Below are 20,196 nucleotides of genomic sequence, written 5' to 3'. Positions count from 1 at the left end.
GACCATTATATCTATTACTGTGGGCAAGAATCCCTTAGAAGACATGGAGTAGCCGTCATAGTCAACAAAAGAGTTCAAAATGCAGTACTTGGATGCAATCTCAAAAATAAGAGAATGATCTCTATTCCTTTCCAAGGCAAACCATTCAATATCACTGTAATCCAAGTCTATGCCCCAGCATGCTGAAGAAGCTGAAGTTGAATGGATCTAAGAAGACCTACAAGACCTTCTAGAACTAATACCCAAAAAAGATGTCCTCTTCATTATAGAGGACTGGAATGCAAAATTAGGAAGTCAAGAGCTACCTGGAGTAACAGGCAAATTTGGCTTTGGAGTACAAAATAAAGCAGGTCAAAGGTTAGCATAGTTTTGCCAAGAGAACGCACTGGTCATAGCAAACACCCTCTTTCAACAACACAAGAGAAGACTCTACACATGGACATTACCAGATGGTCAATACCGAAATCAGATTGATTATATTCCTTTGAGCCAAAGATGGAGAAGCTGTATACAGTCAGCAAAAACAAGACCGGGAGCTGACTGTGGCTCAGATCATGAACTCCTTATTGCCAAATTCAGATTTAAATTGAAGAAACTAGGGAAAACCACTAGACCATTCAGGTATGACCTAAATCAAATCCCTTATGATTATACAGTGGAAGTGACAAATAGATTCAAGGGATTAGATCTGATAGACAGAGTACCTGAAGAACTATAGATGGAAGTTCAGGACATTGTACAGGAAGCAGTGATCAAGACCATCCCCAAGAAAAAGAAATGCAAAAAGGCAAAATGGTTGTCTCACCAGGTCTTACTAACAGCTGAGAAAAGAAGAGAAGCTAAAGGCAAAGGAGAAAGGGAAAGATATACCCATTTGAACACAGAGTTTCAAAGAATAGCAAGGAGAGATAAGAAAACCTTTCTCAGTGATCAGTGCAAAGAAATAGAGGAAAACAATAGAATGGGAAAGACGAGATCTCATCAAGAAAATTAGAGACACCAAGGGAACATTTCAAGCAAAGATGAGCACAATAAAGGATAGAAATGATTTCCCAGATTGTGAAAGAACTACAGGAAGCACAGGTGAGAAATTCTGCTCCCTTCATACTGCATAGAATTCTGGGCCTGGTTGGGGTGTGGGTGGTGTATTTTCCTCCTCTTACAGTTATGCTCACTGCTCTTTTTTTCGAGAGAAGTATTTAAAATCATTTTGAAATGAGTACAACTATTCCTCTTTGTAGCGGCTTTTACCCTTGATATTTTTATCTTCTAGGCAGGTATAATAAGGAATAGGACCTTTTTCCTCCTCAGGAGGGTGAGAACTGGTACATACAGAACCCAAATGAGAGAAAACTGAATTATTACTATTTGGCACTTACATAGTTTCCTCTGAAGAGTGCAAAGTACATCATAAAATGCTAATTAATAGCCAGTGTTTTTCAGCAAATCCCTAGGTAGGGCAAGAGCAGGTGATGATCCCTACACCTGCACATTTACCCTGGGGGGAAAAGCCCCATCCTTGGCAAAAACTGAGAAAAAAGTACAAAGGACCAGTGGGAATGAATGTTTATACTGGGTCAGAAGAACTGTCCCTCTGTTTAAAGGAATCAGAGAGCATTGGAGAAATGTGAGAAGTTTAAAAAAAAATGAAAAGGGACTGAAAAGAGAGGCAAAATCTTTAGCAGTACAAGAGAATGAAATAGGATGAGGAAAAAACAGTGAAACATCTGTGACATCATTTTTCTTTCAGAAGGCCTCAGATGGGCTCAAGGCGCCAGAGTTCTCACCCCCACCCCCAGGAGTCCTGCATCCCAGGAGTGCTGGAGCCTGGGGGGGGGGGGGGGGGTGGATATAGCCCCTTTCACACTCCCTGGTGAAAGTGTATTTTGACAATACACATTCAATCTGAGGTTTTTTTTTGCAATGATGAATTGTTAGAGAGGCAGAAACTGTTTTTGCAGTTGGTTTGCTTTTTATATCTGCTTGTGTGTTTGCTTGTTCATCTGGTGCAAGGGTGTCTGTGCATGTGATGAGTTGTTATACTGTCTTGTCATTGGTTTTACGGTGATGGTGGTGTGTTGACTTGTTGTCTTAAGGTTGAAAAACCCATATGAAACAGATACCATTTTCTTAAGTTCCTTCCTACTTAATGTTTGAAAAAAGATCAAGTGAGAAAATGCAGTCACATAGATGTTGAAACAGACTTCATTGGGCTGCGCAGGACACCCTGACCTAACACTTTTACAGATAAAATAAAATCAAGATGAATTTAAGGTACAGTTTTTAAGGAAGAAAATTCACATGACATGCAAACTGGTGGTTTAGTTGGGAAGTAGGAAAGATCCCTATTTATTTTCTTTTCCTCAACATTTGATAAGTAATTAGAGTTGAGCAAATATTTTGTTAGCAGATGGGTGATACGCACAGAAATATGGATTTACTTACACAAATCCTGATTACCTGGGCACTCATTCCTGTTCTCACATGAAACACAAGGGTCAAAGCAGAACAGCTCTTCTCTCTATTCCTCCTTATAGAATAGCCTCTACCCTTGTAGTTTTCTCTAAAATGTTTCAGCATTAATCTTATTGGCTGCTTTGCTCACCTGATAAGAATATCTCCAGTTTTAATACAAATCTAGGTTAAAATTCATTTTGGAAGAGCATGAAAATAAAGTCAACCTCACAGAAAATTTAAGAATCTTTTTAAAAATAAGAAAAAAAGAAAGAAAAGGGAGCTATAAAATAATGTTTTAAATATGTTGCAGCTATCCAAATGTAGAGCTAACATTTAGAACTAATAATCAGTAGAGTGATAAACTTTGAAGTTAAGCTTTATTAAGTTAGTCAGACAGTGCTTAATCAGAATAATTAAAAAATTTATTCAACAAATAATAAGAATGTCTAATATATGCAAGGCATTGAGGGGCCCAAGTTAAAAGACAAACATAATAAGCAAATATAAAAATTATGTCTTTTATTAATACTGTGTAAACTGATTTTCTATTTAAATATTCATCTATTAAATTATTACAATCTTGTGTTTCTCCTGCAAACAACAAATACTCCAGAGTGATACATTAAAAGCAGAGAAAAAGCATAGAAAATAATTTACATTTTCTATAATCCAGACTTTAAACTGCCCCTGAGAACCCAGTGTAAGACAATAACTTGCTTGATGTCCAGATAAGTTTATAACACTACTAAGTGCAAATTAAACTAACTATTTCTTATAACTTAGGGACATGGCTACCGTTACTTCTTATTCCTAACCAATTTCTATAGGAAGAAAAATTAATAACATTTTAATCAGTTTTCCAGTATCCAGCCTCTATTATAGCATTTAATATTCAATTCATCTTAAAGAAACTTGTATTATTCCTAGTTGTTCCTCTGCAAGTAAAAAGCATTATAAAACAGTAACTGCAACATGTTTGTAAAAATAAAATACCTAAAAAATACATCCCAAATATGTTTACAATACTGATTCAATGACAGAAATGACAAAAAAAAATGCGTTTGAAGTAACAAGGTTCCTCAAGTAATATTATTAAAAGAATAAATGTATACATTGGAAAGGTTTACAAAGACGGTCAGAAATTTACTTCCAGTTATTTGCTCAAGGTCAGAGCTAAATCTGCATATATTTTTCATCACTTTGTGTCAAAAGAATGGTAATGTATACAGATATGTCTAAGCTATACATAGTGACATGGGAATATGAAAGCTATTAAATTTAAAAAAAGCAGCTCATCGCTACAGCCATAGGATCTTTATACCTGTAAGAGCATCCTCTGGGTCATGAATGAACAAATGACAAAATTGCTCAGAATGAAGTAAACCTATGGAGAGTACTTTCTGTGAAAGCTATTGATTAATTCTCAAAATGCATGGTCAGTATTGGATTTGGTTTGCCTTTGTGGAGCTCCTTTGGACTCTCCTGCCAAGTCTCCCTCTCATTATCACCTTCTTTCCCAGGTAACTGTAAATTCCAAGGGAACTGCTAACCAGTTGATGTTGAGGTAACATCCTTCTAGAGTTGAAGTCATAGTGTTACACTGGCTTGTTTTTCCGATGAGACTTCACGTTCATAAAATGCACCTTGAAATGCAGTTGTAAAGGAGACCCTACTCTGCCCTCAGTTGCTCACACATCCTAGTTTCAGTTCCCTCTGGGACTTGCAGCAAAACTGAGCACTTTTGCAAATCTAAAAATAATCAGTCCATTAGTATCAAGTTGCTTTCCTGAATATAGCAAGGTGCTCTTTGTGACTGCTTCAGCCCCAGCCACCATCCTAAGATGTATTATGTTCAGAATACAATGAGAACTTCTCTGACTTATTGTTTTCCTTTTAAGACTGAAGCTGTAAAACAAAACTGCATATAAAATTACACACAAAACTTTGTGCAAATTTGTAACATTATTTTACTACATTTATAGGGGATGTGAATGTATATCTTGGCAAAAATAAAACCATGATATAAAACAAACACAATAAATTGGAATACATTAATTAACACATTTTCTTTCCAATAACAATTATTGCTATTATACATACTTCTCCTGAGACATCCAAAAGAGAAAATATAAATTTTGCAGACTACAAAGGATTGTGAAAATGGGTGCTATTATTTCAATAAAATTGGCTATATCTACAAACAAGAATACTTACAAGAACAAATTTAAAGCATTGTTTTTAAAGAAAAAATTCCATTTAGCCTTCTCTCGGTTATTATTTGAAATTGGATAGAAAATATTTCAGGCAGTCATTATTCTTAAAATAACTGGTTATTTTTCCATGTCTGGAGTTAATACTAAACAAGATTTCAGCAACAACTATAGGAAAAGTTTATTTATTTTTCATAAATTTATAGGTTTTTAGAAAGCGATATGACACTGCAATGATTATAAATCTTATAAACGGTTCAATTAAAAAAAGCATTGTTTTGTCTTTTTCTCAAATATATACTAACAATCTCCTCAAAATAATTTTCTCATTTTGAATCTTTCTTTGAACACCTGGAAAATGAATTAGTACCTATGCAAAGAAATGGAGTCAAATGTTCTCTTTCAAATGTTTTTATAGCCACTCACAGAACAATAAAAGCATTCTACTAAGATTCTTTTCAATGCTAAAAAAATGCATTCAGGGGGTCTGCTTTGGGGGATTGTAAAGGGAGAAACCTGGGGTGCTTTAAGGTTAATGGACAGTGATTAAGGTTAATGGCTGAGTGCTTAAGGTTAAGTGCTATATTTACATAGCTGCCAATTCTCTTAAAAAAAGTCTTCATGTCTATCAATCAGTTCCAGCTAATAGCCAATTAAACAGAAAATGAGGCATAGAGAATGAAGGTAAAGACCCTTCAATCTACATTTACAGGACAGAATTGCCAATTCTCTATCAAGAATTTAGTGAACACCTACTTTGCCATGACAGTGTCGCACACATGGAGGCAGAAGCCATGGCCTGTGTCCACGAAGTTTAGCCTCTAGCAGGGAACGGAACTAGATATGGAAATATGAAAATCTCAGTACAAAGAGCTATCAAGTAAATGACACAGCTAATATATGTTATGGCCTTCCCTGGTGGCATAGTGGTAAAAAACCCATCTGCCAATGTAGGAGATGCAGGTTCAATCCCTGGGTTGGGAAGATCCCCAGGAGAAGGAAATGACAACTCACTCCAATATTCTTGCCTGAAAAATGCCATGGACAGAGGAGCCTGGTGGGCTACAGTCCATGGGACTGCAGAAGAATCAGACGTGAATTATCAACTAAACAACAACAACAACAAAAAAGATACATACTATAAAATCTAAAGTAGGAAGATATACTACTGAGCAGAAGATAAAGAGTACAGGAATAATTTATTACTAATATGAATAAGTAAGAAGTTCAATAGATAAAAAATACTCCTTTTGAAACTGATCAGGACCCTGGGGGGGCCCTCCTGAGTACAAACGCCTTTCCTTGTCCACTGTTTCTTATTTGTAGGAAAAAGGTTTCCACCCCCTAGACCATCCTTGAGTTTCACCAAAGGACCGATTCAAACAGTTTCTAAGCAAGAAGTAAGGGAAGGCAAAACCAAAGAGAAGCAATCAAGAAACTGCAAAGATGAAAAACAGGATCCTGGTTCCTCCTCAAGGAATATACATAACAATGAGTTTTACTGGGGAAGTGAGGCCCCCACCTCTTCAAACTACACAGGAGACAACTCTACACATGGACATCATCAGATGGTCAATATTGAAAACAAATTGATTATATTCTTTGCAGCCAAAGACAGAGAAGCTCTATACAGGCAGCAAAAATAAGACTGAGGGTTGACTGTAGCTCAGATCATGAACCCCTCATTGCAAAATTCAAACTTAAACTGACGAAAGTAAGGAAAACCACTAGGTCATTCAATATGATCTAAGTCAAATCCCTTATGATTATATAGTGGAAGTGACAAGAAGACGTGGCAAGATACACAGAACTATACAACAAAGATTAATAACCCAGATAACCACAATGGTGTGATCACTCCCCTAGGGCCAGATATCCTGGAGTGCAAATTCAAGTGGTACTTAGGAAGCATCAGGACAAACAAAGCTAGTGGAGGTGATGGAATTCCAGCTGAACGATTTCAAATCCTAAAATATGTTGTTAAAGTGTTGTACTACATGTGCTAGCAAAATTGGAAAACTCAGCAGTGGCCATAGGACTGGAAAAGGTCAATTTTCATTCCAATGTCAAAGATGAGCAACGCCTAAGAATGCTCCAGCTATTGCACAATTGTACTCATTTCACACGGTAGCAAGGTAATGCTCAAAATTCTTCAAGCTATACTCAAATAGTGTATGAACTGAGAACTTCCAGATATTCAAGGTGGATTTGGAAATGGCAGAGGAACCAGAGATCAAATTGCCAACATCCTTTGGATCATAGAAAAAGCAAGAGAGTTCCAGAAAAGCATCTACTTCTGCTTCATTGACTATGCTAAAGACTTTGACTGTGTGGATCACAACAAACTGTGGAAATTTTTTCAAGAGATAGGAGTACCAGACCATCTGACCTGCCTCCTGAGAAATCTGTGTGCAGGTCTAGAAGCAACAGTTAGAACTGGACACGAAGCAATGGACTGGTTCAAAATTAGGAAAGGAGTACATCAAGGCTGTATATTGTCATCCTGCTTATTTAACTTACATGCAGAGTACATCATGCAAATTTTGGGCTGGATGAAGCACAAGCTGGAATCAGGATTGCTGGGAGAAATATCAATAACCTCAGATATACAGATGATACCACCCTAATGGCAGTAAGTAAAGAGGACCAGAAAACCTCTTGAAGGTGAAAGAGGAGAGTAAGAAAGCTGGCTTAAACTCAACATTCAAAGAACAAAGATGTTGGCATCTGGTCCCATCATTCACAGAAAATTTGGGGGGAAACAATGGAGATAATGACAGACTTTATTATCTTAGGCTCCAAAATCACTGTGGATGATGACTATAGCCATGGAATTAAAAGACGCTTACTCCTTGGAAGAAAAGCTATGATAAACCTAGACATCATATTAAAAAGCAGAGACACTGTTTTGCTGACAAAAGTCCATATAGTCAAAGTTATGGTTTTTTCAGTTGTCATGTGTTTATGTGAGAGTTGGAAGAAGGCTGAGCATGGAAGAGCTGATGCTTTTGAACTGTGGTCTCCGAGAAAACCCTTGAAAGTCCCTTGGACAGAAAAAAGTCAAATCAGTCAATCCTAAAGATCAATCCTCAAAAAAAGGACTGATGCTGAAGCTGAAGTTCCAATACTTTGGCCACCTGATGTGAAGAGTTGAGTCAGTAGAAAAGACTCTGATCTGGGAAAACTGAAGGCAGGAGGAGAAGGGGATGACAGAGATGGTTGGATGGCAACACCAACTCTAAGGACAGGAACTTGAGCAAATTCCAGGAGATAATGAAGGACTGGGAAGCCTGGTATGCTGCAGTCCATGGGGTTGCAAAGAATTAGACATGACTGAATGGCTGAATAACAACAAAGGTCCCTACCCAGGTGGGGATGGTAACTTCAGACTCAGCTCATGTTTCCTGAAACATGGCCCTATTACCCTTACCACCAACCAATCAGAAGAATGTCACAGACTCTGCAGCCCTCAGCCCAAATTTTGTATGTTAAAAAATGCTTCCCTGAAAACCATCAGGGATTTTGTGTCTTTTGAGCTCGAGCTACCCAATCCCCTTGCTTGGCCCTACAATAAACCTTGGCTCCTAACTTCAACTTTTGGTTTATTTCACTTCACTGTGCATCAGGCACACAGACTTGTATTTGGCAAAGCTTTGCAGTTCTTTTCACATGGAAACTCTCAAGATTGGTTTAAAGCAAGATAGCAGTAACAACAAAAATGACTAGAGACAGTAACATCAGCACACGAACTTCGATTTCTATATAAACTTACTTAGATGAAGCACCTCTGAAAAGTTTAGGCTAGTGTAAGGCTCTGAAGTATCCGGCAGTTATCCAAGCAAGCTCCATCACTAACCTCTCAATGACAACATGATTAATTACACAAATGAAGTTCACTAAAACAAGATTAATGTTCATCTCTGCAGTAGCCACTGGCAACATTGAGCAGCCTCACTTCCACTCAATTAGCAACATTCAGTCAGAGTATATTGTATTTCTTTAATTTTTTTTTCACTCCCCCTGTATTTCTGACTGATTTTGGAATATATGCTACGGTTGGAGAATGTGGGGGTTAGGGGCTACGGAGGAACCCTTGGAATGGTAGAGAAGGTGAAAAATAGACTCTTATATAACACATAGTCATTAAAAGTAAATTTGAAGGTTTCTCTTAAAGGTTATTTTCATTCAATAAGTTTCTTCACCCTTGGTTAATTTCAAAATTTTAGAAAGTTTTAGTCACTCTGTTGTGTCCAGCTCTTTGCGACCCCATGGATTATAGCCCGCCAACTTCTCTGTCCACGGAATTCTCCAGGCAAGAATACTGGAGTGGGTAGCCATTCTCTTCTCCAGGGGATTTTCCCAATCCAGAGATTGAACCTGGGTCTCCTGCATTGCAGGCAGATTCTCTATTGTCTCAGCTACCAGGGAACCCCCCAAATTTTTAGGGCGTGAACTTAAATCAGACAAAATAAAGGGGAACCAAAAACTGACACTGAATTACAGTAGATCTTGATCTCCTGATAGTGGGAGTGTTGGTCAGGAAACAGCTTCCTGGGTCAGGGCCTGCCTGAGGCAGAAGGTCACTCAGAGGTGGAATGGAAGGGTGCTCAGCCCTTGTCCTGAAATTCAAGAATTTGTGAATTTTTCTGAAGCTAAAAAATTAGAGACCCTTTCTGAATTAGGGTCAAGCTCTTACTAAAATGTAAAAACCTCAGAAAGGGTGAAATTTTATTAATTAAAGGTATCCAAACTGTATTTTCAATCTCCTGTGTCTGTGTAAATTGGCTGGCTGTCATTACTACACCAATGGAATGAGTGCTTTGGTTTAGAAGTTACCAGGAGGAGGAGAACAATGAATAATGACAGCTAGCCAAAGAATAAAGGCTATTTTGGAGTATAGAGATTGTTGAACTGAAAACTGTGTTTGGGCACAAGTTCAGGTTCTGCAGAAACTGGAAATCTGGATTTTGAACATGAGGGTGACTCAGTTGTTGAGAAGAGAAACTGTCCTTGAATTAGGAAAGTTGTGAAGGGAATGGAAGTGTCAAAGTTAAAGTTCATAACACTCAAAATTTGCAAAGTTCAGTCCTCTTCTTCATATTTCCTAGTTTTCCATGCTTCTACTTACAGAAAGATTCACTCTGAATGTGGGTTTGACCAATGAAAAGATACTGGGTCAAATGTAAATTGCAGTGATCTGCAGATCTTTGGAATAGTCATTACCACTATCTTCCTTTGTATATGACTCAATTATTAATGGCTTGCTGTGCACAGGTTGGGATCAAATCTAATTAAAAATTAACATTATTTCAAAGGTCTTTTAAGTTAACTTTGAGGTGCCTTATTGAAATATGTCCAAAAAATGTGTTAAATATACTATCCATCCAAATTAAGAGAGCTGATATTAAAACTTAATATTTCAGATAAAAAAATGCAATGAATAGAAAAAATATGTAACAGAAATTTTGTACACATCTGAGAAATTTTCTAAAGATTCATAGTTTTGATTTCAAAAAGGAATACGAAATAATTATAATACATTTTCATATTTCTTTAACAAATAGCATCCTTAATATGGTTGCATGGTTTTTTTCTTATTATACATAATTTAAGATAAATTAAGTTCACTATTTTCAGCTAATTACATTGTACCACCTCCATTTGATTATGATGTCTATGGCTTGACAGAATAAAAAATTATCTTTAATAGAAAAAAGCCAAATTATCATCTATTTAAAGTCTAAGAAATGCATTTGAATTCCTTAATTCATGATAAGCACTTAACAGAAGCTAGCAAAATTAACTGAATCAATGCCCTCATTTTTTAACATTCAAGTAACTTGAGGATATTTAATTACTCAAGAGTTTATTAATTCAGTCAAGATTGACTAAGTCATTTAAAATGTATCATAAAAATAAATTTTAAAAATCAACATATATCTTTGTAAGAGTAATTTTTTTAACAAAGTTTATTGTTAAATTATGTTTTATGTACTACTATTGATTAATGTTAAATATCATAAACAAAGTAATATATATGAACATTTTTAAAAATTAGGCATAAAAGAAACTATATACATCATCTATTTCAAACTTTTTATTTTATAGTTGAAAATATTGAGGTAGTATAATTAAATGACATGACCATGGTCATACTGATAATTTTAAACTTCTGGCAAGTAAAACCTATGAACTTTTGGTAAATTCTCTATACATTATAAGACAATGTACACACATTTTATAATAACTGTATAGCTAATATCAGTTCCTAAACAGTAAACTAATGGAGTCAACCTGAATTGCATATAGTCTCTTAGCATTCATTTACTTAAGTATCACTATTTAAAATTCTTAGTACTTTTAAAATCCAGTAATTAGCAGTGACAAGCACAGTAATAAAAGTACTCAAGATGCTCTAAAACTGCCCATCCCATAGTCCTTTCAGACAAAAATAGCTGGAGTTAATTCTTAAATGCTAATGATTATGTTGTAGGAACTCAAAAGATATCATCTGCTCGGTCCACTGCTTCCTTCTCACCACTTCACATCCTTCCCCAAAGGCATGCTTACCTCCTGTGTGGCCACAGCTGATGTGCCACGATGGGCCCTGTTAGCCTCTTCCCATGTCAAAAGTGTTTCTCCAGAACTATCATGGTATACTGAGCTTTGGAAGCAATTCTATGCCTATCTTATACAAAGCCTTGCTTATATTAAGCAGCTATATAATTGACTCTGAGTTTTAGTCCATTAAAGTGTAGTCTTTACCTTTCTAATTTAGTCAAATATAAAAGACACAAAAATTCCTCAGAAATTTTAATTAATGAATCTAGACCTTTTTCAACCCTTCAAAATTGGTTGGTGTGTACGTGTGTATAGTTTTTAAAGTTTATAGAGAAGGCAGAAATGCTTAAAATGTTTTAGAAACAAAACCAAAACAACAAATGACAGCAGGTCTCTGCATTAACTGAAACTATAAAGTGAGGTATGCTTTTGTAGACAGAATGGACATATGCAATACTACTCCTTAAATTGGGGACTTCCCAGGTGGCAAAGTGATAAAGAATCTACCTGCCAATGCAGGAAGATACAAGAGACTCAGGTTCTATCCCTTTTTGGGAAGATACCTTAGAGTGGGAAATGTCAAACAGCTCCAGTATTCTCACCTGGAAAATTCCATGAACAGAGGAGTATGGTGCGTTACAATTCATGGGGTCACAAAGAGTTGGATATAACTGTGCAACTGAGCACACATATGATCCTTAAATTAATCTCAAACTTCATGTTATCTACCTGTGGATAAAGGACTAACAACATGCTTTTTCCTTTTTCATGAAAATTTGATCTTTTATGAACTGTTTAGCTCTATTCTTCTGATAAAAATTAGAATCACTAAAAAAATTTACCCATGGTAAAAATGAGCCTTGACTACTTCACTGATTTGGGACTGGGATTTTAGCACATACCCACATATTCACTTTCACACACAAACTACATACACACACAGAGCAAGTTATTTACACATTATTATAACACAAATTAATGAATATATTTAAATATATGATTTAGAGATGGTTTGACATAGAATATATATTATTTTCCACATGATAAAACCATCTATAGCATTTTCATTCTTATAAAAGGACCATAGTAAAATGCCATCCCAAAAGAAATGATGTTACTTGATATCACATTCATTTCTTATATATTTTTTTCATTTCTTGTATTTTCTTTAATCAAAATATAATGGTGATAATTGATGCTTCTGTCAGGATGACTCTTACCATATGTACATAAGGTATGAGCTATCCTTAAGGCTCATAATATGTTGAAATAGTTTGAGTCTCTAATTTCCAGTTCATTGGATTGGAAATGTAAAAAAAAAGTTTCTGTTTCAACCTACACTTTTTGTGAGCATCTTGGCATGTTTGTACATCTTTATTGCTTTCAGTGTTATACTACTCACTTAAAAACATTTTTATTAGTGTTATGTTATTCATAAAAATGAGAAAATAAAACACACAGCTCATTTGTAAAATGGAAATTAGAAATCTATTTTTGCCTATCAATATGAAGATTAAATATAATAATGTAAACCACAGGGCATAGCCACTGAATTAATGTTTCTTCTCTATATTCACCCACATATACTTTTATACACTAAAAAAAGGGGAAATGTTTGCACACAAGCTAATCTTACTCAAATATTCATTTTGTATAAATTAAATATGTGGTCACATTTGTTGTGGTAATATATACATCTAATATTGAAGTGAAAAAAAATTTAAGTTATTGCCCTATCTTGTGGACTAGCTGGGAGCAGATGACAATATACGTCAATGTTTTATGTGAATTTTAAGACACCTTCACTATGTGTCAAACCAATGTTGGCTGTGACTAAATGGCTAAATTAAACTTAATTCAAGGATTCATTATTGTAGATTCATCTTCAAATGGTAAATGCTTTTTTTCAATTATCTACTTTCTCTCATTACTTAAATTATTCAAAATTGGACAAGGAAGAGACCCATTAAGAAATGACAACAATCAAATATGGATTCTTCATTAAATTTACAATTAGGGAAAAGGTTTGAGAAGTGCTTGTTGTTTGGTCCAGGAAATAATTATTTATTCAAACTCATTGTTAAGTGTAACTCAGATTCAGATACAAGTTTTCTGATTAAACATCACTGAAATATATTTTAATCTAAGGGAGAAGATAAATATTAAGCTTTCTGTGATATAAAAATTACATCAAACATACAGTCCTGCACTACATGCAAAATCCTTTTAAAAGCCTGCTAGTCTTGTGTGAATCCTCATGTATATGACTTGTGCCTTTTCATATGTTTTTGTCATATGATAAAATTTCAAAATTCTTCCTGGAAACTTTACAAAGAACTTTGCAAAATTCTTCCACATGTAAATCACCAAAATGTCACATCATGCACATTCTCCACATTTGGAAAATGAGTTACAAGTTGTCAAAAACAGTATCTCAACCCCAGTGTTCTTACTTCACATTCAGTGACCCACTTATGCAGAATTTTAGATTTATAATTGAGTCAAGTGTAATTAAAAAGCTAAAGTGTATACACACAATTAATAGCGTAGGTTTAATCTAGGGAGAATAAATTCTTGAATGACTGAAAATACTATTTATTGGGAAAATGACTATCTAGCATGTAAAATTTAAGCATATCAGCACATGTGGCCAGAAACAGAGTCAAAAACCTTAAACTTCTAATGGTAATATCAATAGAAAACTAATCATCTCTTTCTGCTATTCATCCAAATTTCAATGTACAATATTAAGGAATAAAACAAAATGAAATTGCCTGCTAATTAGATGTCTGTATTCTTGAGTTAGTCACACCTGCAACTTTTACTTTAAACATGAGTCTATCAGGAAGCCTAAACATAGAGCTTTACCATACTTTAAATATTTTAACATTACATACTTTAAACATAGAACTATGATAAATGGTACTTTATAACAAAATGAAAAATTCATGTCCTGCTCAAAACAGGTTTCAAGGGGCCTAAAATGAGAATATTTATTGCTAAGTAGGAATAGATACCAAGAACTCTTAGATATTGGCTTCAGAAATAGAAACAAGGTGGCCAGAAGTCTGGTAGGTGTAGGAAAACTGGGAATGAGAACCCTTCATACAAAAGGAAGGACCATGAGTTGAGTTGTGTTTGATTGCTGTCTTGGGATTCAGGATGTATGAAGCTGGGGAAGTAAGTTGAGATAGCCAACCACCACCTAAAGGAAATCAATCCTGAAACATTCATTGGAGGGACTGATTCTGAGACTGAAGTTCCAAAACTTTGGCCACCTGATGCGAAGAGCCAACTCACTGGAAAAGACCCTGATGCTGGGAAAGATTGAAGGAAGAAGGAGAAGGGGACGAAAGAGCATGAGATGGTTTGACAGCATCACCAGCTCAATGGACGTGAGTTTGAGCAAACTCCAGGAGATGGTGAAGGACAGGGAAGCCTAGCATGCTGCAGTCCATAGGGTCACAAAGTATTGGACATGACTGAGTAACTGAACAACAACCAGCCATCAGATATAGGTGGAACTGTCCACCAGCACAAAGTATTACCTACAGTATTTCTAATATTTCCCAGAACATGAACCAATAATACTTAGCATCAGAATTAATTGTGAACTGGTGCCCTGGAGGAAGGTTTGGAATGGGTCAAGTAAAGAGTTGGGGTCGGGGTAGGAAGGCTCTCCCACTCAAGATGGGTCTACAAATAAACAAAAGCAGCTTCTGGTTAATTCAAAAAGGATTTATGAGGATCAGATTAACTTCAAGGAGCTAGTCTGTTGATTTCTTTGAGTAATGATAGTGACAGAAGAAGTCTTTGACTACTGTTTTTTAAGTAATCATTAATCCTCAAGGTATTTAGAACTTTTAGATCTTGTCACCATAGATTAATTTTTCTAAGATCTTAAGATCTGAAAAAAACGACTTGTTTTTCTTTTTCTTTTGTATAATAGTCTCTGGTTTTATATATGCCAATCATATTTAAGAATCTTTTTCAAATACCTTTCATCAAAACCAAGAGGATATGTGAGAATTATAGTAACGTTATCTACCTACTTTTTCAGAAAAAAATGGGCAGAGGTTGCTAACATTTTAAAGGCATTTCCTCATGTTCATTTCATTTGCCTTGCCTAAATATACTTGTGTTTATAAAAGTAACTGATGTCTTGGCTTAAAAATTAAAAATATGGACTTGAAAAAATCTTTTTAAACTGAATATTCTGTTTTTATCAGGGAGTGAATACATAAGCCTGTAACGATACAAGTTTTGTTATGAAATAGAGCACTTTTTATCAAAAATATTTTGGTTTTGATCTCTCTACAAAGAAATATTCTCAATCATATTGATGAATGTCTGTCTTAGGGAGAAAGTGTTTCAGCTGATAGAGAAACCACAAATGCAGGTCCTTGGAAAATCTGTATATGAAGTGAAAATTTTCAGATATGTGCTTTCCAGGCTGTGTTCTCATGACAAAAAAGATATATACATTTACATATATATATACATATATATATATATCTCCACAGATAAGGAGAAATCCAACTAACAGTCTATCTTTAAAAAGAAAAATAAATATCCGGGTGGTCCTATTGAATAACTAAGGCCTAAAATCCCTGAGGGTAAGTAAGTGAGAGCTGGTATTTTTCAGTGCCTTGGAGGTGGGAATGTGTTTTGGTTACTCTTTTTGGGAGGCCCCTGTGATTAGAGTCACCTCTGAAAGTCAACAGTGGCTTGGTTGGAAATACTCTCAGGAAACAAACTCTTCTCAGAGACTCAGTATTAATAGGAATGGAAATTTAGCAACTGAGTAAGAGTGAATGGATCAGTTCTTCCCCAAATGTCTAGGGTGTAAATGCAACTCCTTCTTTAGCTATAGTAAAAAACTATGACAAGTAGTAGCATCTATAAGTGCTGAATGATTGATGTAACTTGAAGTGAGGTCATGCTTATTGGCGTTTAACTTTTTAAATTTTGTTTGATCGGATGTTATTTCCATTTATAAATCCCTTTCATTGAGCAGTCCTTTTAAAGTGATCAGAGATGAAGTTAGCTGTACTGATAATGAAGTCACTTGTTAGAGAAGAAGTCAAGTCCAGTGGTTGGAGGAGATATTTGTCCTTGGAGGAAGTTAATTTGAGCCCAAGTTCCACTACCTGCTAGCTGTGTGACACTGGCCAAGTCCTTCAACCACTCTATTTTATATTTATAAACATGAATAGAAACAGTACCTACTTTGGTAGGCTGTAAGAACTAAATAAATAATGTGCACAAAATGCTCAGAACACTGTCTGGTTCCTTGAGGAATTCCCAACTAATGTTATTCATTAGTACCCTATCTGGAAGTAGGTGGCCTCTAATTCAGAGCGAAAAATAGAATCCTGAACAGAATAGTATCTGGAAGACAGAGCTGTGGTCATTGATAAGATAGGAGCACATCTAGGATGTACTGTGTCCATTATAAAGTCAACTACACTGTTTCCTCCTTGATTGATCATTGAAATTGGATTATACTTTTTCCTATAATTTCTGTCTTGATATGTAATATAGTTCCTTTAATGCAAGTGAAAATGGAATTATTAAATCCTGTAATTGCTGATTTAAGGTTAAAAAAATAAGTTATTTAAAAGAGAATATCCCTGAGAATAAGTTGATATATTCCTGTGATGCTAAAAAATTTCCTCCAAGCATATGGAATTTTCACATCTAATATATATCTCTATATACTTACATTATTTGTATTAATTACTCATTACAATCTTACTTGAAAACATGCACAGATAAAGCCACAGGGATACAAAACACATAGTTAAATGAAAATAAATGGTCCTTATTTAAGGACCATCTAATTTGTGAATTCACAAATTTTAACATGGTATTTATTAGCAAAACACAGTTCCATTTAAAAGCATTTTTTTTTAAGTTGGACTTAACCATAATGCTTTCTAGCACAAATTTTAATTGGAATAGTTATAACTAAGCCACGATTATAAGTTTTAGATGACTAAATTACTTCTCTGAGGACGTCACTAGGTTTATACTGTCTTCAATTCCATTTAGCTATATTCTTCAATAAATTTCACCATTGGTGACATAAGATTATCAGCGGAAGTGACCCATTTATATTCACTTTCTAACATATAGTTAGCATTGAAACATAATAAATCTTAGGTAAAAATATCAAACTCTTTCTCTGTCACTCCATCTTCACCCCCAGAGTGCCTCTTAAAGTTTATTAAATTAACTGAAATTGAAGCAAGGTTATATATTCTAACTATCTAATGAATAATATTCTCATTCATCATCCTATGCCCTCAATGTTTGGTTTGACTGACTTTTTCAGTTAATTATTATTTTTTATATGAACTAAAGATATTAACCAATGTGTTTCTATCATGTAATATCAAACATGAAGTTTTTAAAAAGTGTGGTATAGTTCCACTTGATTTTTATTACACTTTGAAAGGCAAATGAAGTAAATCAAGAAGAAACAAATCTGAATGCAGTGCTGAAGTGAGGTCCAGCCTTTCAAACTGGCTTCCTATTAATCACACAGCTGACCTTTCATTAAGGGGCACTTGTTGGAGTCATTGACACGGTTACAGCATTCACATGTGTGAACTGTACTCTGTGGTATTCATGTTCTGGCAAAGGCACAGTGAAATTAGATTCTCTCCCTGTAGGGGGTAGACATTGACCGCTATTCAATGCCAACAATCGTCGGTTAAAGTATTTCATGAAGAATGACTTTTAAACTGCATTTACTCCGCCATCAGTAATGTCAAATGCAATTCTTAAAGAAATATATTTAACTAGTGGTAATTAATTAAACCTCTCATAGCAGCAACTTTATCCAAGCTAAATCATTTCTGAAAATACACAAAGGAGTCATCAGGATTCTACCGTCATGGCTTTTAAACCATCAATTTTATGATGTCCATCTATAATAGTTAGAAAACAAAAACAAAACATCGGCCAGGGGGGAATTATTTAAACAATGCAACAATGTTTTATCTAATTCCACTTGTCTATGTAACTTATACATGTGAAATGTCTTTTGGAATGACAATGCATTTCAGACTAATTTTTTAAATAAAAAATGCCTAAATTAAGAAAAAAAAAAGATAAAACCTCAAAAGACTACAAACAGATACGACGTGCTGACAGTTTTTATTGTATCCTCTTTTAACATGATCATCTTTGTGCAATATTTGATGGACTGAATTTGGGAATCATAACTGGAATCTTTGTCAGGGCACATGTCCCCTGTGTTTATTTGCTACGTGGAACATCACACATTTGAACAGCAAACACATTCTTTCACATTGGTTGACATTCCACCTGAAAAGGTCCACCACAGTTAGCTTGTTAACACAATTCAGGATATATGGTATAGTAGTAAAAAGACTCCCCATAGCCAAGTAAAACTTGGAGTAGGGGACTCAAGGAACAGGGCTGTACTTAGATCAAATCTGAATTTCAAGTTCAAACATAGTTTAATGGTGAATCTAAAGTTGTAAATGCAAAGTAAACGCAATGTGAAGGCTGCTTGAAATCAAGCATGAAAGACGAAAAAGTCAAAGTTGAGATTTCCCACATCTGGTTTTAATATCTTTTCTTATACTATTAGACAAATGACCTTTTGTTTTGTTTTAAAAATTCATTATCATTGTCATGGCTGCTACACTTAATATTGTTTTTAGAATTTTTAAGGTCACTTCTTTGGTAAGGGACCGAGCTATAAAATGGATTTAAGAAAAATTACAAGCATATTTCTCCCATTAATGTCTGATTAGTGATGTAACAGAATAGCTATGTGTAAAAGTTGAAATCCATTTTCAAGAAGAGTTTGTGCCTTCTTAAATAATTATTTTCCTATTCTCAGAACTATGACAAAAAAGTTGCCCATCATCATTTGACAGCAATAAAGGACATTTCATCCAGAAAGAGAGGATAGTATGCTAGGCTACAGGATTGAATTAGCAATATGATTAGCACCACATTTCAGATCCAAGACCTCCTGAATGAGGAAGTTACTTGCGGAGCCTAAGCTTCAGTGACAGTGCCAAGGCACTGTTGCAAAATGAAACCGGAGGAAATCCACAGGGTTATCAACACAGGTTTTTTTTTGCTAGTTCACTTTTGCACAGTCTTCAGAGGATTCCCTGAGAGTAAACATCCTTAATTAATTCCCAAATAAAAGAAGGAAAGATAAATTTTCCACTTACTGCATTTGCTGTCCTTTGTCCACACGCTGAAATGAAAGGGTGGTTCTGCCGGTCTTCACCTAGCTCCAGGTTGCCCTCCGGATTAGGCATAAACGTGAGCGGCAAGAAGCATGTTGACTTTGTAACCATTCAAGGAGCAGCCCATCGCGCTGCCGCCTGAGAGCCGGTCAGGACAGAGTGCTAAACTTCAGCCTGAGAGCACAGAATCTGTTACTCCTGAGGCTCTACCATTTCACCTACACCTGGGCGGATCTATCAAGCTTCATCTCTATTAGAGCTATTTGACTCTGTGGTTTAAGAGGCAGAAGGAGGATAAAAAAAAGAGGCTTGCCGTTGTCACACTTGTTTCCTATTAAAGAGCCTTACGGTGGATTGAGTAATTGTGTACGAAGGTAGGCTGGCTGGCAGATGTGTGCAGCCCCAGCGGAGCACTAGATTCAAGGCAGATGGGTTGTACCAGGGCGCAAACAACATTGGAGGAGAGAGAGGCGTGATTAAAACAGCAGGCCTCTGTTTTATAGTGCTGGAAGTGGGATAGCCTTAAAGCTCCTGGGAACTGGAGATCCCCAAATGGCATTGCTCTGTAGCATGGAAAACAATAAATCCAATAAAAAAGAAAGATGTTCGAGCAACGAAAGTTATAGAGATATTTATAATGTTCACTTTAACTATTAATGAAGGATTAAATGAAGCACCCCTCCCCCACACACTCTAACTGAACTTAATTAAAACTACTCAATCATGGG

General features: G+C 35.5%; 1 protein-coding gene across 6 annotated transcripts in view; it reads right to left on the bottom strand.

Moving 5' to 3' along the window:
• The window catches only part of SEMA3A (semaphorin 3A), a 501,460-nt gene extending 481,537 nt beyond the window's left edge, over nucleotides 1-19,923 (bottom strand). For all 6 annotated transcript variants that reach the window (XM_043871699.1, XM_043871697.1, XM_043871698.1 and 3 more), the window contains exon 1: nucleotides 19,451-19,923. The gene's annotated coding sequence lies outside the window, so the exon portion shown is untranslated. The remainder of the gene's footprint in view (nucleotides 1-19,450) is intronic.
• Nucleotides 19,924-20,196: the final 273 nt, after the last annotated feature.

Source organism: Cervus elaphus, chromosome 18 (assembly GCF_910594005.1).
Source record: "Cervus elaphus chromosome 18, mCerEla1.1, whole genome shotgun sequence".
Lineage (NCBI taxonomy): Eukaryota > Metazoa > Chordata > Mammalia > Artiodactyla > Cervidae > Cervus > Cervus elaphus.
Note: the sequence above shows the minus strand (reverse complement) of the source record. Positions and strands in the feature narration are given on the sequence as shown.